Source organism: Nymphalis io, chromosome 15 (genome assembly GCF_905147045.1).
Source record: "Nymphalis io chromosome 15, ilAglIoxx1.1, whole genome shotgun sequence".
Lineage (NCBI taxonomy): Eukaryota > Metazoa > Arthropoda > Insecta > Lepidoptera > Nymphalidae > Nymphalis > Nymphalis io.
In genome coordinates this window covers 10751377-10770605 of record NC_065902.1, presented here as the reverse complement: position 1 = coordinate 10770605, position 19229 = coordinate 10751377, and the positions used below count along the sequence as shown (strand labels likewise).

At 33.5% G+C, this 19229-nt stretch overlaps 1 protein-coding gene and 1 non-coding gene across 2 annotated transcripts in view; one reads left to right on the top strand and one right to left on the bottom strand.

Moving 5' to 3' along the window:
* The window catches only part of LOC126773769 (RING finger protein nhl-1), a 440095-nt gene that overhangs the window by 364402 nt on the left and 56464 nt on the right, over positions 1 to 19229 (top strand). The window lies entirely within an intron of this gene.
* Positions 18870 to 18941, bottom strand: Trnae-uuc (transfer RNA glutamic acid (anticodon UUC)). The gene has a single exon. It is a non-coding gene; the product is annotated as a tRNA-Glu (tRNA).

The following is a 19229-nucleotide window of genomic DNA, read 5'->3' as shown; positions in this document are numbered from 1 at the left end:
ATCCCCCAAAAACACCAATTCCGCGTTAGGAAACTGCTCTTGCGCAGCATCTGCCACCCGACTAAGATGGTCAAATAATCGGCTTATCTCCAAGTCACCATTGTGGGATCTGTAGAGGCACACGTAGACTCGACTCTGACGAACCAGGTCCACACGTACCACCAACATGGAGAAGGAGGGGTCCTCCAAGCAGCGCAGTCGGTGACAGCAAACATCCGTCCTGACGAACAAGCATACTCCGGCTTTCCGGTGTAGCCGGGATAATTAAGGTAGCTGGTATCGGCAGGACAGAGTATTTGTGTCTCCGTGAGAAACAACATTATGTTAAACTTGTATTATTTATTTTGAAAAATAATAAATGAATAGATTCACTTTGTAAATTTATTTTGTATTTTATTCTAAAATAAAGTATTATATTTTCTTTTATAATATAGGTAGGCGGACGAGCATATGGGCCACCTGACAGTAAGTAGTCACCAACGCCCTTATACATTGGCATTGTAAGAAGTGTTCACCATCGCTTACATCGCCAATGCGAAACCAACCTTGGGAACGAAGTTGTTATATCCCTTGTTCCTGTAGTTACTGGCTCACTAACCTTTCAAACCGGATCACAACAATACCGAGTACTGCTGTTTTAGTAGAATATTTGATGAATGGTTGGTACCTACCCAGACGAGCTTGCACAAAGCCTTACCACCAGTAGATTAATGTTAGAGAATTTTATCTCGTAAATTTAAATTTGAATTTATGTATAAATATTCTGGGATATTATTCATCTAAATGCATTAATGCATAGAATTATTCTTCCACATTATTATTCTAAATGTTAAACTTTTTTAGTTATTTTTTAGTGATTGGATTAACAATATCAGAAACAAATCACTGTGTTAGCTAAAAGCGAACTATTAACCGCAAACAAGAAAATTGTCATTGAAATGAAATAACAATGCGCTGACCAACTATAGTAAAATTGAATTAGCATTTTTTTTTAAATAACATACCCTTTAATTATTATCTACTTCGTAAGAGTTAGAACCGGCTACATTGTCCATGTGGTTTTAAATATGTATTTTATTTTTTATTAAATATTTACTTGGTGGGACATTGTGCAAGCCCGTCTGGGTAAGTACCACTCATCAAATATTCTACAACTAAGCAGCCACACTTAGTGTTGTTGCGTTCCAGTTTGAATAATGGGTGAGCCAGTATAACTATAGTCATAAAGGACATCATCATCAGGACAACATCTTCGTTCCCAAGGCTGGAAGCGCATTGGCGATGATAGGACTGGATAATATTTCTTACATCGCCAATGTTTATGGACGGTGGTGACCACTTAACATCAGATAGCGCATTTGCCCGTCCACCATCAAAATAAAAAAAAATCATGTCTCTCGCTCGCTCCTTGTAACTAACTGATAAAATAAATTGGTTTATAAGTATTTGTATGTGATACGATAGGCGAAAAATCGTGAACGTTCGCGCACCTTGTGACAAACAGCTATATGTTATTTATATGTTATATAAATATATATTGACCTTCATCAAATCCCATGTTAAATCTTATTCAGTACATACAGTACAGTAACAGCCTGTGAATGTCCCACTGCTGGGCTAAGGCCTCTTCTCCTTTTTTGAGGAGAAAGTTTGGAGCTTATTCCACCACTGCCCTAATGCGGGTTGGTGAAATACACATGTTGCAGAATTTCATTGAAGTTAGACCATGCAGGTTGCCTCGTGATGTTTTCCTTCACCGTCAAGTGCGAGATGAATTATAAACACAAATTAAGAACCTGAAAATCAGTGGTGCTTGCCCGGGTTTGAACCCACGATCATCAGTTAAGATTCCCACGTGGCACAGTAATTAGAACTGTTAGTCAATTACATAATAATTATTCATACATTTCTTTGTTACAAAAAACACATAACAAAACTAATAACCACATTATTAAATACATTGTTACATACATTCATGTAAACAAACTGCCCGTCACAGCAAGGCTCGTAAACTTAACCAGACCGTAACAACCGTTTGATCTTTTAATATCCCGCCTTCATTGTATACGACGAGTTTTATTACAATTCAGATATTACACCCTCAAACAGAGAATATCACAGACAGAAACTTCATATAATTTCTAGGTTAGGAATGAAACACATTATTATCTTTAAATTTAGCCTTAAAATGTATGGCACGAGCATGCTTTCAAGTAAATACAGTTTTCTGTGGATTTTGTGTGAAATGGAATGATTAGTTTCAGCAAATTCTTTGGAATTTCAAGAAACTTCCAGTCGTGCTGTCTAAAATCTTAACAGATTATTCCAAGCTTAAACCCAGGTAAGTACCTCTGGATTTTTATGTACTTAATTTGTATTTATAAATTATCTCGTGTTCGGCAGTGAAGGAATACATCGTAAAGAAACCCGCATTGGAGCAATATGGTGGAGTAAGAACCAAACCTTCTAAAAAGGAGAGGAGACCTCAGCCCTGTAGGATACATTTACAGACAATTTAAATTTTAAAATATAAAAAGAATTAAAAGTCTGGTCTGGTAAATAGTATAAACCTAAAATACATAAAAGATTTTTCAACAATGATAAGAAATGTTTTTCAACAAATCTTATTCCCCTTTTGTTATCAAAGCCGTATGAGCACAATTTGCTAGAAATTTACAGTTCTTTGAGACAAATTCTCAGACTAGTTCATGCCAAGTCGCTAGGAAAATTTCAATGCAACTGCCAACACTAAATGAAAATTTCGGTAAAAAGCAGTCGCGGGTAACGTGCTGTAATAACGGTTATAGTTCTTATTATGTATTTTTTTTTTATGTTAGAGTCATGCTCTACTCACTGCTCGCCTGATGGAAAGTGACTACCACCACCCATGGACATTTTTAAATTTAACCTTTAATTTACTTTCCTTGGATTTTATTGTAGAAATTTGGAGTTTTATTTGTTATGATTGAGACTTTATATTGAAATAATTTAGTTCCCAAGGTTGGTGGCGTATTGGCGATGTAAGGGATGGTTAATATTTCTTATAGTGACAATGTATATGCGCGGCGGTGACCGCTTACCGTCCTATTGTACAGTCTACCTATTAAAATAAAAACCCCTGACAATTTAAGAAATATTAAATCACTTCATACATCCCCATATCTTTTGTGCTAGTTTACACTTTTTAATGGTTCGCTTTTTATTTACACAGCAATACAATGATTTGATGAAAACATAAATTTATATGTAAATGGACCTACCTCTTCTCTCACAAAAATTCTTTCACCAAAGGTTGTCTGTGAGAGATCGCTATAAGCGATAAGACCGCCTTTGCGCATCATTTTTTTTTTCTTTGATTGTTTCCTATTTCTCTAATCTCATTTATATGCTGTGCAATAAGTATTAAATAAATAATAAATAAATAAATAAATGTTGACTAGCAATTTAAAACAAATAATGCTAAACATATTATTTTAACATATAAGATCTTTTAACAAAAATAGGTATCGTTTCATTTATTTTAAATATTTTTAATGTATAAAGCAGACTTTTAAATCATCTCTCCTTCAAAAATTAAGGTAAAGGTAAAGCTTCCTATGGTGCGTAATTCTGTGGATTATTTATGTTCCGTTGATGACCACGGATAGCCACGCACCGCACCGAGCCTCATCCCGTACGTATCGGCTTGTGTCTTATGATTTGTAGCTATTTTGTCATTCCAAAATACAAAACTAATGAGAATATATCGCTACCGCTACAGCTCTCTCACAGCATCCGACGAACAGATACGGACTGGTCTGCGATTCCACATACGATACTCTTCCTACGGTGCGTCGGTGCGCGCTGGTAGGCGTCCATATGTAATGTCACGCTTTACATATGCAATGCAATTATGTCAATGCATTACATTAAAATTATCAAGAAAAACAGAAGAAGAAAAGAAGATTGCCAAAAATAATGTCAACGTTGATCGAAAAATGAACAGGTGAAAATATTTGCAGTCTTCTAAATTCATAGTGTATATTCGAATTTGCAACAGAAAACGATACAAAACTACGACACTTCACTTCATTAAGCATTGAGCTGAACTAAGCTGTAAAAGAAAAAAAATCTATTCACGACTCTGCCTTTTGCTCTTGAATAACGAAGCAAAACGTTATTAAAAATTCCGCTCAATGGGAAAATCTAGCCTTTCGTAAGAAATTTTACCAGCGATTACATAGACAAATAATAAAATGTTGATAAACCAAATTTTAATTGCAAATTTAATGTTTGTATTTTAAGATATTCATATTTAATAATTCCTTATTATTCCAAAACGACATAAGTTGTGATTGATAATAAGTTTTGAATATATGTATATTGTTATATATTACTCATATATACAACACCGGCTAGCGTTACAATATCTCTATGAAGAAGGATGCAAATTTTGGTCCCCCTTCCAATAGCTACATGTAATACATCGGTGGATAGGTATTTTTAAGCTGAACAAAAGCTACTATGTATAATATTATAATTTATAACTTAATAATTTGACATTGTTGATGTAATAAATATTAACCATCGCTTACATCGCCAATGTGCCTTGGGAACTAAGATGTTAAGTACTTTGTGCTTGCAATTACACTGGTTCACTCATCGTTCAAACCGGAACGACGAGCGGACGAGCTTGCATAAAGCCCTACCACCAAGTAAATATTAATTAACAGAATGCATTATATTGGGGTAAAACATTTTTTTGACTATTTTTAAACTGATGTGCTTAGTAATACATAACTTTCAATGGACTTAGATTTAGAACTCAGCGCTATAGTAACTTTTTTTCAGGTTAAAAATACCTATCCAACGATGTATACTACGTCGCTATTGGAAGGGGGACATCATCCTTTCTTCGTAAATAAATTCAATAATTGTAATAATTAAGAAATTACATAGATCTTATAATATGCCACATCGTAATCGACTTACAAACACACACTAAGTTTAGCATCATTTATAACAATTCATTTAAAATAATTGTTTTGATTTTTTTATATTATGAGTTTAATTTTAATTAATTAAAAAAATAGATAATTAAATGAATCCGATAAGACTTAATAATTAAGGAACAAATGAAGATTTTTTTTGTTTAAATAATATTTCAACGATAAGGTGGTACAAAAAGTGATCACCATTTCCATCACACACTTACAGGTCATTCACACTCACAAATAGATGTAGTAGTGTTGTAGAAAATCTTCAACTACTAACAAAAATGAGAGCTCCGTACGACAGCTCGCGCAAGAATGAATCGAGTTCTGTCGGGCAACCGTATTAATGCCAAGCAAAGACGCGTCAGAACTATGTTTTAAAACAACGAAATTAGTCGTGAGTATCTAAGTTTGACATTTTACAATCAATTAATCTCAAGCAACTACGGCCTCACTTATAGAAGTTGTTTAGCGGGTGACTAGTTAAACATGCTGTGTCTTCTTCTTTCGAATATTAAATCAATAATGAAAGAAAGAGCAAAAACAGTGTTTAACTAAACAGTCGCTAAGCAACGTTTATAAATAAGACCGTTCTTGTTAATGGATGGAAATATTGTCAAGCCAATATATATATTATTATATTACTTATCTTGAATGTAATATCTATGTATTACCTACATACCTACCCACAACTTCATCACATATTCTACTATCAAACAGTAATACGTAGTCTCGATGTGTTCTGGTTTGAAGAGTAAGTGAGCCCGTGTAACTACACTACACAAGTTGGTGACGCATTGATAACCATTTACCATCAGGTGAGAGTCTAGGCAAACTAATTACCTAAAAACATAATTCAATAAAAAAAATAAAAATACCTTCCCTGACTATATTTTTATAGTTTATTTATTTGTATTTTTATAAACTTATAGTTTATAAGTTTAATGAAGTAATCAATTGATTGTGGTTAAAGTAAAATCTCTCATCTTCTAAAATAGGTTTTCACAATCAATCGAGTACAATTCTGTGCAAATCCATGGCAGAAAATTGAAACGTAATCCCTCATTCTTCATTCGGAACTGCTTAACTCGTAATAAAGCCACCGTCGACTGCTTCAGTTTCGAAATGGGAATCATGTGATTTATTAACATTTGCATTTTTTTCTTTTATCAATGTAAGTTTTAACCGAGTTCAAAATAGAAGATTCTCAATTCAGTTGTATTTTTTAATTTAAATTATGTTTTTATTTGACTGAGTATATTTTCCGTTTGGTCCAATTTTAATTTAAAGAAAAATACCAACCGGGAGGGTGAATAAATAGGTGATTTTTTTGAGGTCGAATTTTATTTGATGTCGGTTTTTTTGTTTTTAGCGTATAATTATTAAAACACAGATATTACAAACTTCAACAAAAATCGTTGATTTCCATGCGGAATAAATAGCATTTAATTATTTTTAATTACATAGATAATATAGGTATTGCATTCAGATTAATTGAGTTTTTAAAAGCCTACTGTCTACTTAAAGGTTTTACATTCAACGTCTTGACGATTTGTACATAACCTATTATTAATTTCTATTTATATATATTTAAAGCTTTAATGTAAATAATTCTGTTATAAATAATATTATGTATATCCATAATAATATTGATTATTTTGATAGACAGTGACAAACATTGTATAAAAACGAGAAATAAAGGAAAACTTGTTTTCCGTCTCCACAAAGACTTTTCTTGGGCAACGTGTTCACTTCTATAATAAAATTCCTCAAATAAGTTCAGCTTTGTCAATTAATCTTATTAAAAAAAACTTTATATTAAAATAAATACATTAATAACACGATAAAATATATATAAATTATAAAAAGCGTGTAGTTAGTATTCTTCAATTTCCATTTATTTAATTCCATATATATACGTATTTAATTATCTATATAACTTAATTGGCGGGAAAGAGTGTTATCGTGTCACTCGCTGGTAGTATTCGGTAGAATCTACATTATAAAACGCTAGTAACAATCAATTTATATTAATCTTGTAAAATTATAAAAGCCTACTTCAATAGGGTGCCCATAGATAGATAAATCCACGATGACTCGCATGACTTTTTTTTCAAACATTACAAGTGTGCAATATCAACTGTGACAGTGTGGCGCGTCTTTGCTATTGTTTTTTTTATGTTGCATACATTTAAATAACGTCACTAAGACTAGCGGTTTTTATTTAAAATAACAACTAACGTAAATTGGGTTTGACTTGGAGATGTAACGCACACTGAAGATTTTATTTTCAACCTTTTATTCAATACTTAGCTTAATAGATTTTAACCGGAATTTGTTTTCCTTAAAAATTAAAAATAAATTCGTTTGTCACGATATACTAATAACTTTGGCTCCTCCAGTCGGCTTTCCAGTAAATATTACAGTTATTAACGAAAGTGTACAATATACGTTTGCTTTAATTTCTCAACTCCCGCTAATGGACGGGGCTTGTGATATAAAATACGTAAAACTTATAAAATATTGTACGTGAGGAATCGAAGCTCGATAGAAATGAGATTTCATTCCATTCGCAGCTGTAGGAAAAATGGTATGAAGAACTATCTTACGGTTTCCGTTTATTTTTATTCTAGCCTTTGAATTTGTATAGTGTTTGTAACGGGGTCATTATTTAAAAAGTATTATTTTGAAAAGCGCGTTTGACAGTTGCTCGTATCTGAGTAGTAAACATTATGCATCGTATCTGAGTAGTAAACATTATGCAACATTATGCATTATCTCTTTGTTTTATTTCATAAATACTACAATTTTTTGTTATTAAAGGAAAGTAAAATAACAGTGATCTTTTACATATAAGGAGAAGGCTGGAATTTATCCCACTACGCGGTTCCATCGAGGTTTGGTATATATACATTCTGCAGGATTTCATCAGACACATGCAAGCTTCCTCCATTATTTTTTTCACCGGCGAATAAGAAATATGCGCCAGAAACAAAATAACTACATGAAAATTAAATATAATGAAAATAAAAAAAACGGAAATCATGTTCTAATAATAATATTTTATTCAGGTTATATTATTTTAGTAGGTTCTTACAATATAACTTATTTATGGCGTCCAAGCACCGCATACTGGATGTTCGCTTCTAATACCAGTATTTGCATCATTAATTAATGAAGATTAGATACAAACGTGATCGATCCCAAATGCTGCAACTACACTATCGCTAACAACTACATATTCCCTTTGTAGTTGTTGTCTTTGCTATTGGCTTCTATGATGTAGCTCATTTACTAATGCCACGATAAACCAGTTGATAGAACACAGATCCTAACTAAAGATATTGGGTTCAATACCACCCAAGAATAGGTCATCAATGGAAAAAGATCTTCACTATAAGATAAAATACTAAAACTTTAATTTACTGAGAAGGATAATTCTTTTTTTTTTTTAATTTTAAAATTTTTAACTAATAAAAGTTCAGAAATTCCATTAATTGAATTATAATTTAACCTGTCACGTTTAATAGAGTTTTTCTGCAAGGACAAACTCGAAGCTCACCGCAGAGCATAATAATGAACACTTGTCTACGGTGCGGAGCCGGCCACCGTGTAACGGAAAGGCAATGTTTGGTATATTTTTTATAATTATATATATTAGAGAACGGGACGTGTTTCCATTAGTGAAATTACAAAATCGAAACAAAGTCTAAATTGTCAACCATTTTTGTTAACACGTGCGAACTAAGCAACAGCAAAACATAGCGGTGCTGCCGCACGATGCCGTCTCCCGGTAGCGGCGCCGTGCCGATACACGGTGGTCGGTGCCGCACCGTAGACATGTGTCCACACTCCACGCCCTTCTTGCATCTAGTTCTGATACGAGGGCTGGATCATTTTTTATGCCACTACATTTTTTGCAACCATTCCACGCAACTATGATTTGTACAGTAGCTATTTATAATTTTCATTTATATATATTTAAAGCTGTAATGTAAATAAATTAAAAATCTAAAAAAAACACGCATCAAAATATCTATAAGTCGATTTTCAACGCTTCACGAATGAGATGTAAAGTTCTCACAGAATAGCGGTGCTATGGATTAAAATAAACAGTATACATTTAAAAATGTCTCTCACTGCATCCGTACGTTGCAAGCACGCAGAGTGGATCCAATATCGCTTAGAAACGTAGGGCCCTAACCCAATAGTGTCAATCGGAATGTCTAATAGCATTCAGTGAAACCAGCTCATTCGTGATCATGGAAAAAACGCTCATGCTATTTATAGTTACTATTTATAGAAATATTGTAGGGCGAATAGTATTACAGATATTGTAAGCAGTTATATAATATTAAAGAAAAAAGGTAAAGTAACAATATATACATGCCCCACTGCGGAGCTTATAGTGATATATACTTTCTTTTTGTGGAGAAGGTTCGCAGTTTTTTTTTACCACGCTGTTCTAATGCGGATTGGTGGATACACAAGTGAGTTGAACCTGTAGTTATCCTTCAAGATCAACGTGTTCAATTCAGAGTGAAATTAAAATGCTTACATAAAAAACAAAACCTTCGGATGGCTTTAAGTTATGCCAACAAGGTACAGATTGTTGCTCCATTGGAATAAAATAAATATAAAATAATAATTAACTGTGATTAACGTTACCATAAGACCAGTTTTGAGTGGGACAGTCACGTTTTAGAAGTCGAATAGTACTGGCGAGTATATCCAACTCCAAGGATGACATATTCGGGACACAACCTTTGGACGTGATTATTCTAAGCCCTTAATGTGGCCTTCCAACATCAGGTTGAATCTCAGTACTCTCGCTCTCGTCTTGTCAAGGTCAATAGGGGTCAACGGCATAAACATTCCGAAAAAAGAGAAACTTTAAGTCGATAATAATACCCATTTAATTCCAGAGGACCTTGTAAGTTTTCTGTGTGAAAAAAAATAGCTTTCATATCACTCTAAACAAAACGAAGCAATACGTTTAGAAGTTTATTCCATACATACAGGAACAAACGCTTAACGAATTTTTTATGACTCTTTCTTACATTCTATTGCAATTGTGTATACAATCTTGACATGAAAGCTCAAGACATTTCATTGTTTCTTAACATTTTAATTGGTCGTTTCTGCGATATTTTTTTAAATACTTTTAGGGTGTCAGATATGGACCAATGAAAACCATTCCATAGAGTTATCAGCTAACTATTATTAGGGTTACTGATGAGATTACATATACCTCGCTTGCACAATAGAATACAAGTTCTTACCTGTAATGGGAAACCTGATGGTAAGTGGTCACCACCGCCCATGGAAATTGACGCCGAAAGAAATATGAACCATTCCTTACATGCGCTACTAACTTTGGGCACTATGTTATGTCCCTTGTGCCTGTAGTAACACTCAACCTTCCAAATGGAAAACAACAATACTACGTATTGCAGTATGGCAAAAGAGAATGTGATAAGAGGATGGCACCTACCTAAAGGGTTCTGCACTAAGCAACTATATATAAGGAAAACTAGTAAAAAGACCACTATATTCACTATAAAATTGCGATTCATAACAGATATGACTCGATCATGAGCAAACTTACCAAATACCATCCAGTTCAGGAAGGAATACAAAAGGAATTCAGAATCCCATGAAGACCAATGACACCCTTACAAGGAAGATAAGTCGCACACATTCGAAGTCAATAAAGAATTGTATTCCAGAATGGTATTAAAAACATGCAGGCACATTAAAATGATATAAATCCAAATTATAGATATAAAAGGCACGTACAACACGTCTGTGGCGATACGATTATTCGAAAATATCTTATTCTTTACTCGTATTTATTGCAGATATTTAAAAAAAATGTTTGTTTGTCAATTTAATTTCCATGGTATTTCTTATATTCATTTGACTGACTCCTCTCAATTTGAAATTTGATCTAATTTATACAATATTTTAAATTACGAACATGAGCTTTTTTATTGCAAAATATTGTTAATCTAAAGGTCAAACATTTTTCTTTCGAAACGTATAAAATATTTTATTTATACACAGAATATGGTAATAAATAACTAGATGACAATTAAATTATATGTATTTATAAAGTTAGCCTTTCGCAGTCCTATACTTATGTTATATGTAGATAACTATTTCTCTTCCAAGGTACACCAAAGCTCCTGATTGCCACTCTCTTCAGGTGGTCGACCCCTTTGACTTAAAGGCGCCAATCGCTACGTTTATCAATCCACGGTCTCCAATCAAGAAGTTTCCTACCCGCATTGGAGCAGCGTGGTGGAATAAGCTCCAAACCTTCTCAAAAAAAGAGAGGCCTTAGCCCAGCAATGGGACATTCACAGGCTGTTACGGATACATATTACAATATATATTAACTGTTTTGTTTTTAAAAGTCAGAGGTGCAAATTAACCACATAATAGTAATGATCGCGTTCACTTCTAAATGCTGACAACGTTACAAATATGAATGACTGACTGACTCGCTCATCATTAAACAGCTACATAAAAATACAAAAGCTTCATATTGATTTCAAACACAACATTATATTATGTAATTATAACATACATAATTTATCCAAGATGATAAAATTATTTCCACTGAATTGTCAAACGTGACGTGGTCATTGCTCTTGTATATATAACTATAAATGGTGTATAATGAACTTGTATTCGCTTCGTCAACACAACACTGACAGACAAATCAGCAACTAGACCGCATAGTAGTTAATTGCATTTCTAAATAATTCATGCTAAAATGCGCTTGTTTGCGATTTTCATCGAGAAAATTACTTTAACAACGGGACTTATGTTAATTTTTACAATAAAATGATAATCAAATGAAAAATTGAGTCTAGAGATTTTATTCTGATTCTATTAAGTTATATGAATATAAAATATAATTTTATTACATTTTAGGGCTGTATTCAGAATGAACCTGAATTTTAATTAAAGATCGCGGATTCAAATCTGGGTAAGCACCATTGAGCTTTTACTTATTTACGATTCGTCTTATACCCAAAATCGAAGGAAAACAATCAAAGGAAACGTGTATGGTCGGATGAAATTCTGCCTTACCAGTATGAGCTAGTACACTGCAGCTCATTAAAATAAACTCCAAGTCGACTTTTAAAAAAAAATATATTTTTTTTATAGAATAGGAAGGTGGACGGGCCACCTGATGGTAAGTGGTCACCAAACGCCCTTAGACATTGGCATTGTAGGAAATGTCAACCATCGCTTATAGCCAATGCGCCACCAACCTATTGCTGACTCTAGAAGATCTTATGAAGTATGTAAATCTGTAATGGTCAAAACATTTTTTGCCCAAAAATTCTTTGATTTTAAAGCAGCCAGGCTTTACAATAAATTAAATAAATTACTCTCTATTTCAAATTTACTAAGATTCGCATGTAAGAGGAAATTAACTGACTGGCTTTTAAAACTGGACCATGAAGAGATAGAAAAATTATTAATTTAATACATTAATAATAAACAAGCAATTGTAGTAAAAAAAAATCTACACACCATATATACACATACATACAAGACTCACAGGCACAAACACACACACACACACCCATACACATGCACTCACACGCACATATTCACAAGCATACATTATCTTTTTATTTCTATTAGCATAAGTATAACTTATTACTAGATAATATATTGTAAAAGCTTTAGAGTTTCTCCTGCTTTCTATAAAATTAAACAAATAAATAGTTCCTTACTCAAGAGGGGGAGCCAGGAGACCCTTAGCACAGGGCAACCTAGTTTGGGCTCCTGTATCCACACATAACTGTATTTATATATATTATAAAAAAAGAAAATGTAAACATCATTGTCTGTGGGAGAGAATAAAAAAAAATAAAAAATTTAAACCTTGGGAACTAAGATTTTATGTCCCTTGTGCCTGTAATTACACTGGCTCACACACCCTTCAAACCGGAACACAACAATATCAAGTATTGCTGTTTTGCGGTAGAATATCTGATGAGTGGGTGGTACCACTATATGGTATATTTTGCGAACAGTATGCCTTTTACGAACTTAACTATATTTTACAGTGTACTATAACAACCACTGTATTCAATATCATTATTATTAATTAATATACGTTTGTGTCATTGTGATACAGCCGTAAATTCTCCATCTAAGCTGATGCTATGATGGAATTAAAAATCGCAGAAGTTGATCTTATGCAATATTATATGACCATATTATGAATATATATGTTATTTCTTCTCCTAATTGATTTTCTTGATTTTCATATACTTTGTCATGTATAGAATACGTACAAAATGAGTGTTACAACATTAACTAACTTTTAAAGCCATACCACAAAGTCAGAGTTTACCAGGACCAGGCGAATCTATAACATTATGCTCAATAATGCATAAAATTAATCAAAATACTTACATAATCAATATTTTATATTTGTGAAACCGTTCGCCATTGAGCGATTAAACGTAATCCATCAGAATTAATTCAATAGAGATTATGTTTAATGTAAACAATGGAAAATGAAAGGAAGAACTGATCGTTCCATAAATGTTGGCACATAAGAAAACGATAAAACAATAACTTCACAAAATATTAAAAGTTAAAATTTTCGTGTTTTAAATAGAACAAGAATACATAATGAATTGGAGGTATTCATAAAATTAATTATTACTGGCTGCCCGTCCAGGCTTTGTAATTATAGAATAAGTAATTCGTAACACATATAACTCTACTGGATTCGCGTAATCCAGTGACGCATGCCAGTAAAGCGTACACTCGACATTATTTTTTCCAATATACGCAACAATTATCGTCATATACCTTCACATCAATCTTCCTTATAATCATCTCTGTTAAAACCTTTAGTTCAAATCGTATGAAGAACAGTTTGGTACTTTTCGTTCACACAGGCATACAGGCACAAAGACGCGTCGTGGGGGGCGCTTTATATTATGTTCTAATTGCTTTGTATTCCCTAAGGTTTTTATCGAGTAATGCTCGATAGTTTCGAGATGACTCCATTCTAATCTTCACGGAGCGTACACGTTGTATATCATCAGCTGATTTTTAACACAATGATCGATAGATTGTAACTGAAGATTGGTTGGGCAGTCCTAGTTCGCAGAACCTTCTCAAACCCTGGACAGTTGCCATCGGTCTTTCAGTTCATTTCTGCCCAATACCGGTGCACTTTCGTGAATACCACCACCAGAAGCTCCCAGGATAGATAGCCATGAAAAATGTCGCCTTCGTACATATGTATTCAGCTACCAGCACTGAATCCAATTCTATGCTCTAAAATCCTACCCATAAGCTTTAAGTATACGATGTCGCTATTCATATTTTATATTCAACTCCATGCAATATATGTTACAAGATATTAATTCCACTCAGATAAATTCTAACTTATATTTTCCTCTTCAAAATATTGATATTTTTCAAAACGCGACGGAATATCAATTCTGAATATTCGTCCGCTATCTGTAATATGCAATTCTAATATCGGTTCGGTAAAATAAAAGACATCAAAAATTTATATTACAATTCCTTCCCCCGGCTCCCATTGTTGCATAATTTTCAACGGCAACATATTTTCTGAACGTTTTCAACTAAAATACTTTGATAAATAATTTGATTTATATTAAATTTAATATTTATGTATTATATACATACAAAAAAAATGAATTTGGATACATCTTTTGTGACTTCGATACTGCTTGGCACACGTTATATATACTTTACACGACTGTATACGCATACACGGTTCCTCTCTCTATCCTCTTCATAATCTGACAGGACGGCAATCCTACACGACCGGTGAAGTAGAAATGCATGATATAATGTAAATAATTCTATCATTATTCAAAGAAGAGTTATGTTTGTTTGTTAAGGTGAATTTGATCAATACATATTATAAAACAAAGTCCTCCGCCGGGGTCTGTTTACCCAACAAACTCAAAGACTAACAGATAGATTTTCATACGGCTTTCACCAATGGACGAAGTGATTCGTGAGGCAGGTTAAGTTGCATAAATCACTAAATTTTGTATAAAATTGGCGGAATACGATGAATGTTGAAATAGTTGAAAGAACTCACGTCGACCGGGTGCATTACTGGCGTGGGCCGCGTTAACCAATTGAATTTTGACGGACCGTTCTAGCAGCGCGAAAAAAGGACGAGTCTGTCGTATGTAGACTCCAAGTTTAAATAGAAAATATTTTGGTTTTGTTTTTACATAATTGTAATTAAGACGTCACTTTGTTAAAGTTTCGCATCCAAGATTTATCTTTGACAAAAAGAAATTAAACACGTACATGAAATCAAACAAAATCCTTCTGTGAGAGCAAGAAAATGAACCTTTACGTAATATGTGATGTAGCTGCTATAATAAGCAAGCAATAAAATCAGTGTCATATACTACAAAAGCAGTGTACCAACAGTTATTTCACATCACATTGATTATGTCCCCCTGACCTGGTTCCAGCGATAGCAATGGACCTGAACGAGTATAACTAACAACGCAGAAGATATTAAAGTGCACTAGAGTGTACGCTAACACGGATGTACACTCTATTTCAACACTCTTATTATTAAGAGACGGTAGTCCGACTCGAGCGAAGATAAATCACGCGAGACCATTGGATTAACGTGATTTTCGAGACAGAACAATACTGTCATTTTGCTATGCATGCCCCAAGTAAGGTTTTTTAATCGTAATCAATCTTTCCAATCATCACGTTCTCCATTTGCAAAACTAACGTATAGTTTCTTTAACGCAGCGGAATTCTGTGATACAAATCCGGATCCTTGGGAACCAGGTTGGACTTTTCGATCTAAACATCTGTGAAGGCTTTCCTTAAATGGATCGACTGCGGGATCTCATTCACGTATCTCCTGGCTCAACGGAGCTCGTTTAGGTAGAATGAAAGCTAGCCACTAGAACGATGAAGCCGAGGACTTATTACGAACAATATTCTATATTCAAATCAATCAATTTAATATTATACGATTAGTCATGCACCAATGCACTTAACATCCTGTTTGATCTTAACATTGATCGTAAATATTGTGAGAGATTACAAATGTATTTATTACCACTTAAATTTCAGATTATGTCAGCTGTCACATTAAATAGAGCAAAGTTCATACTTCTGCCGTTGAAAATTACTATCATGCGCGTTACTGGAAATTAAAGTGCAGAGACACAGAAGAACTTATTAACAGAGCTTACAAAATATATAATTAAAATAATATACTTCATTAATCTTATATGCAATGTACTGAATCATATTTTAAAAACATTAGCATAGTTAAAATGGAAATATGAAATAAAATACTATTTATTGATATAAACTATATACCTTGTATCCAATTTCATTTTGCCAGCCATTTACTTTTTTTTTTATTTTGTGATGGGGGACAACCGAATGAGCCTTCTATAGTAAATCACTGTATAAATATAAGCTATTTACTTCATCGTTAATACGCAGCCATCCACGTGATAATAATGTCACTATACCTTTATTTCCACTGGCTTACACATCATTCAACCTAAATACAACAATACAGAGAATCAACAACGCCCGGGCAGACCTCGATTGTCACTTCAAACATCCATTCATGCATCTGTTTACTTCCATTTCTGTCAATAATGTTTCACTATGAAAAAAACAATAAAAACGCTTTTTTATTCCTTTTTATCAAGCAGCTGTTAAGAAAGCATTTATAAAAGCATTTATAAGTAAAGATAAATAAATTAAATATTAAATCACCTGCACCATAATTACTCTGTGTGTAATTTACAAGGGCGTAAGATTAAGTTATGAGTACTATTATGTGGTTATAATATAGGGTGACCATGACTTGGTCGAAAACCGGATAAAAGACGGGAAATTTATACCGTTTTTGTTTAAAATTTAGACACGGTATAATTATTATAACGGATATACTGACCATAATATTTATAACATTTCAAGAATACACGCATCAAAATAGTTTATCACCACAAGTCGGTTGTCCACATTTCACCGGTGAGTATGAAGTGAGTTCTTACAGAAAGCACTACAAAAACAGAAAGTGCTGTAAAAAGTCTAATACGCTTTTGAAAAATCGTCACAATACATCAAGACGCAAAACGAATCATTGATGTTTAAACAAAACATATTTTTACATCCATACTAAGGACACTCCAAAATACGGTAAACTATCCATAGTGCAATTAAACCGGTGGTAGAGCGTTGGCAAGCTCGCCTGGGTAGGTACCACCCACTCTTCAGATATTTTACCGCAAAACAGCAGTACTTGGTATTTTTGTGTTCCGGTTTGAAGGGTAAGTGAGCCAGTGTAATTACAGGCACAAAGGACATAACAACTTAGTTCCCAATGTTGGTGGCGCATTGGCTATGTAAGCGACGGTTAACATTACTTACAATGACAATGTCTATGGGCGTTGGTGACCACTTGCCATCAGGTGGCTCATATGCTCGTCCGCCTTCCTATTCTACTAGCTCATGCAGGACATAAACACTAAGCCAGGACTTCTCCGGAGCAAAAACGAAATGTCTGGTAACCCTATCGTTATACGAACAAACCAGAAACTCGTCTTACTCAAATAAAAACAAGAATAACTTTTGTAATTTAATTTTATTTCCTCCATCTGAAATATTAAGATGGTTGATATTACTTATGTTCATACATTTTTAACTCTCGAACAAAAGGATCCAAGTTAACAATTATTAAGAGTTATATATTTTTTTACTCTATTGGGGATGACTTTTAGTGGCACACACAAGAAAATATAGGAGTAAACTAAAACAAAACAAACTATACATTACAAATTTATAGAAAAAAACACGGCATCTAAAAAATTGTCCTGTAGAATTGTACCCAAGACGCTGGCAGTACTCCCTCTCTGCACCACTACACCCAGTCTTTGGGCTAAGTAAGCGCCAGCTCTTTGAACACCAGAAGTGTGAACCAGTATCTTTTAAAGAACGACCTTAGGCCTAATGTTTCAAAACCCAGCCCTGCAAATTTATACTCGTTGGATAAAAGTGAATATTTGCGGCGCTTCAGTATTTGAGCTCCAGCGACTGCACTAGTTTTACGAGAGGTGCTCTGGATATGAGATACTGCCAGCGTGTTTATCGCTGTCATAATTAATTAAAAGTCAAATTTAATCGACTGTTGATGCGGGAACGATTATTTATTATAAGTATATAAACTAATGAACTTATATTCACAGGCAGGTAAGACATAAATAAATAAATATAAATAATATCCTGGGACATTATTCACACACGACTATCTGATCCCAGAGCTTGTACTATGGAAACCAGACAGCCGATATACGTATACTGCTGTTCTTTTGTAAATACATACTTATAAAGATAATAAAGATAAATAAATAAAGTCTTAGTATCCAAGGGTAAGTGATCCATTTCAGCTTGACAAAGAATACCAAGTTCTAACTTCCATTCAAAAAGAATATATGATGTCCAAAGTATCGCGTGTAATAATAACTTAGAATTTAATTATATTAATATATCTTTAGGATTTAAATGAAGTGGACGGGTATTGTAAATTGAGAAGTATGAGCTATAAAAGGGGGACTCCAGCTTCTAAATTTAAAAAAGATTTTCATCTTCATCTTCTTTCATTCATTCAGTTTTAAATTCTTAGGAGTTGACATTAATTTTATAGTCTTATTAATTTACAGATATTTGAAATTTTGTTAAATAAAGAAAAATGTAAGTATAAATAATATAAATTTCTTTCTCCATTGGATTTCGGAACCTTAATTGTTTTCTCAAACATTTTTGTATAGCAACATATACGGTATTGCGTAAATCAAAAGAATAAACAAATTCCCGTACCGGGAATCGAACCCGAGCCTCCTGGGTGAAAGCCAGGTATCCTAGCCACTAGACCATACGGGATATACGAGAGATTGCATAACTTTTAAGCAATTCCTGTTATCAAGTTTCTGAAATAACTAGAAAAATATTCATTTTAACGATAGATTTATTAACGGAGACTAAAAATTATGTGCAGTGATGGCCGAGTGGCCGAAATCGGTCAGGACGACATAATATCACTAAAATTATTTATTTATTATATTTCAACGTGTATACACTTTGAAAACGTAAATAATATCTGAAAACTACTATGTCAACATCGCTTAAACTCCAGAAATTCTCAAACTAAAACCAAAATACGAAGTGCGG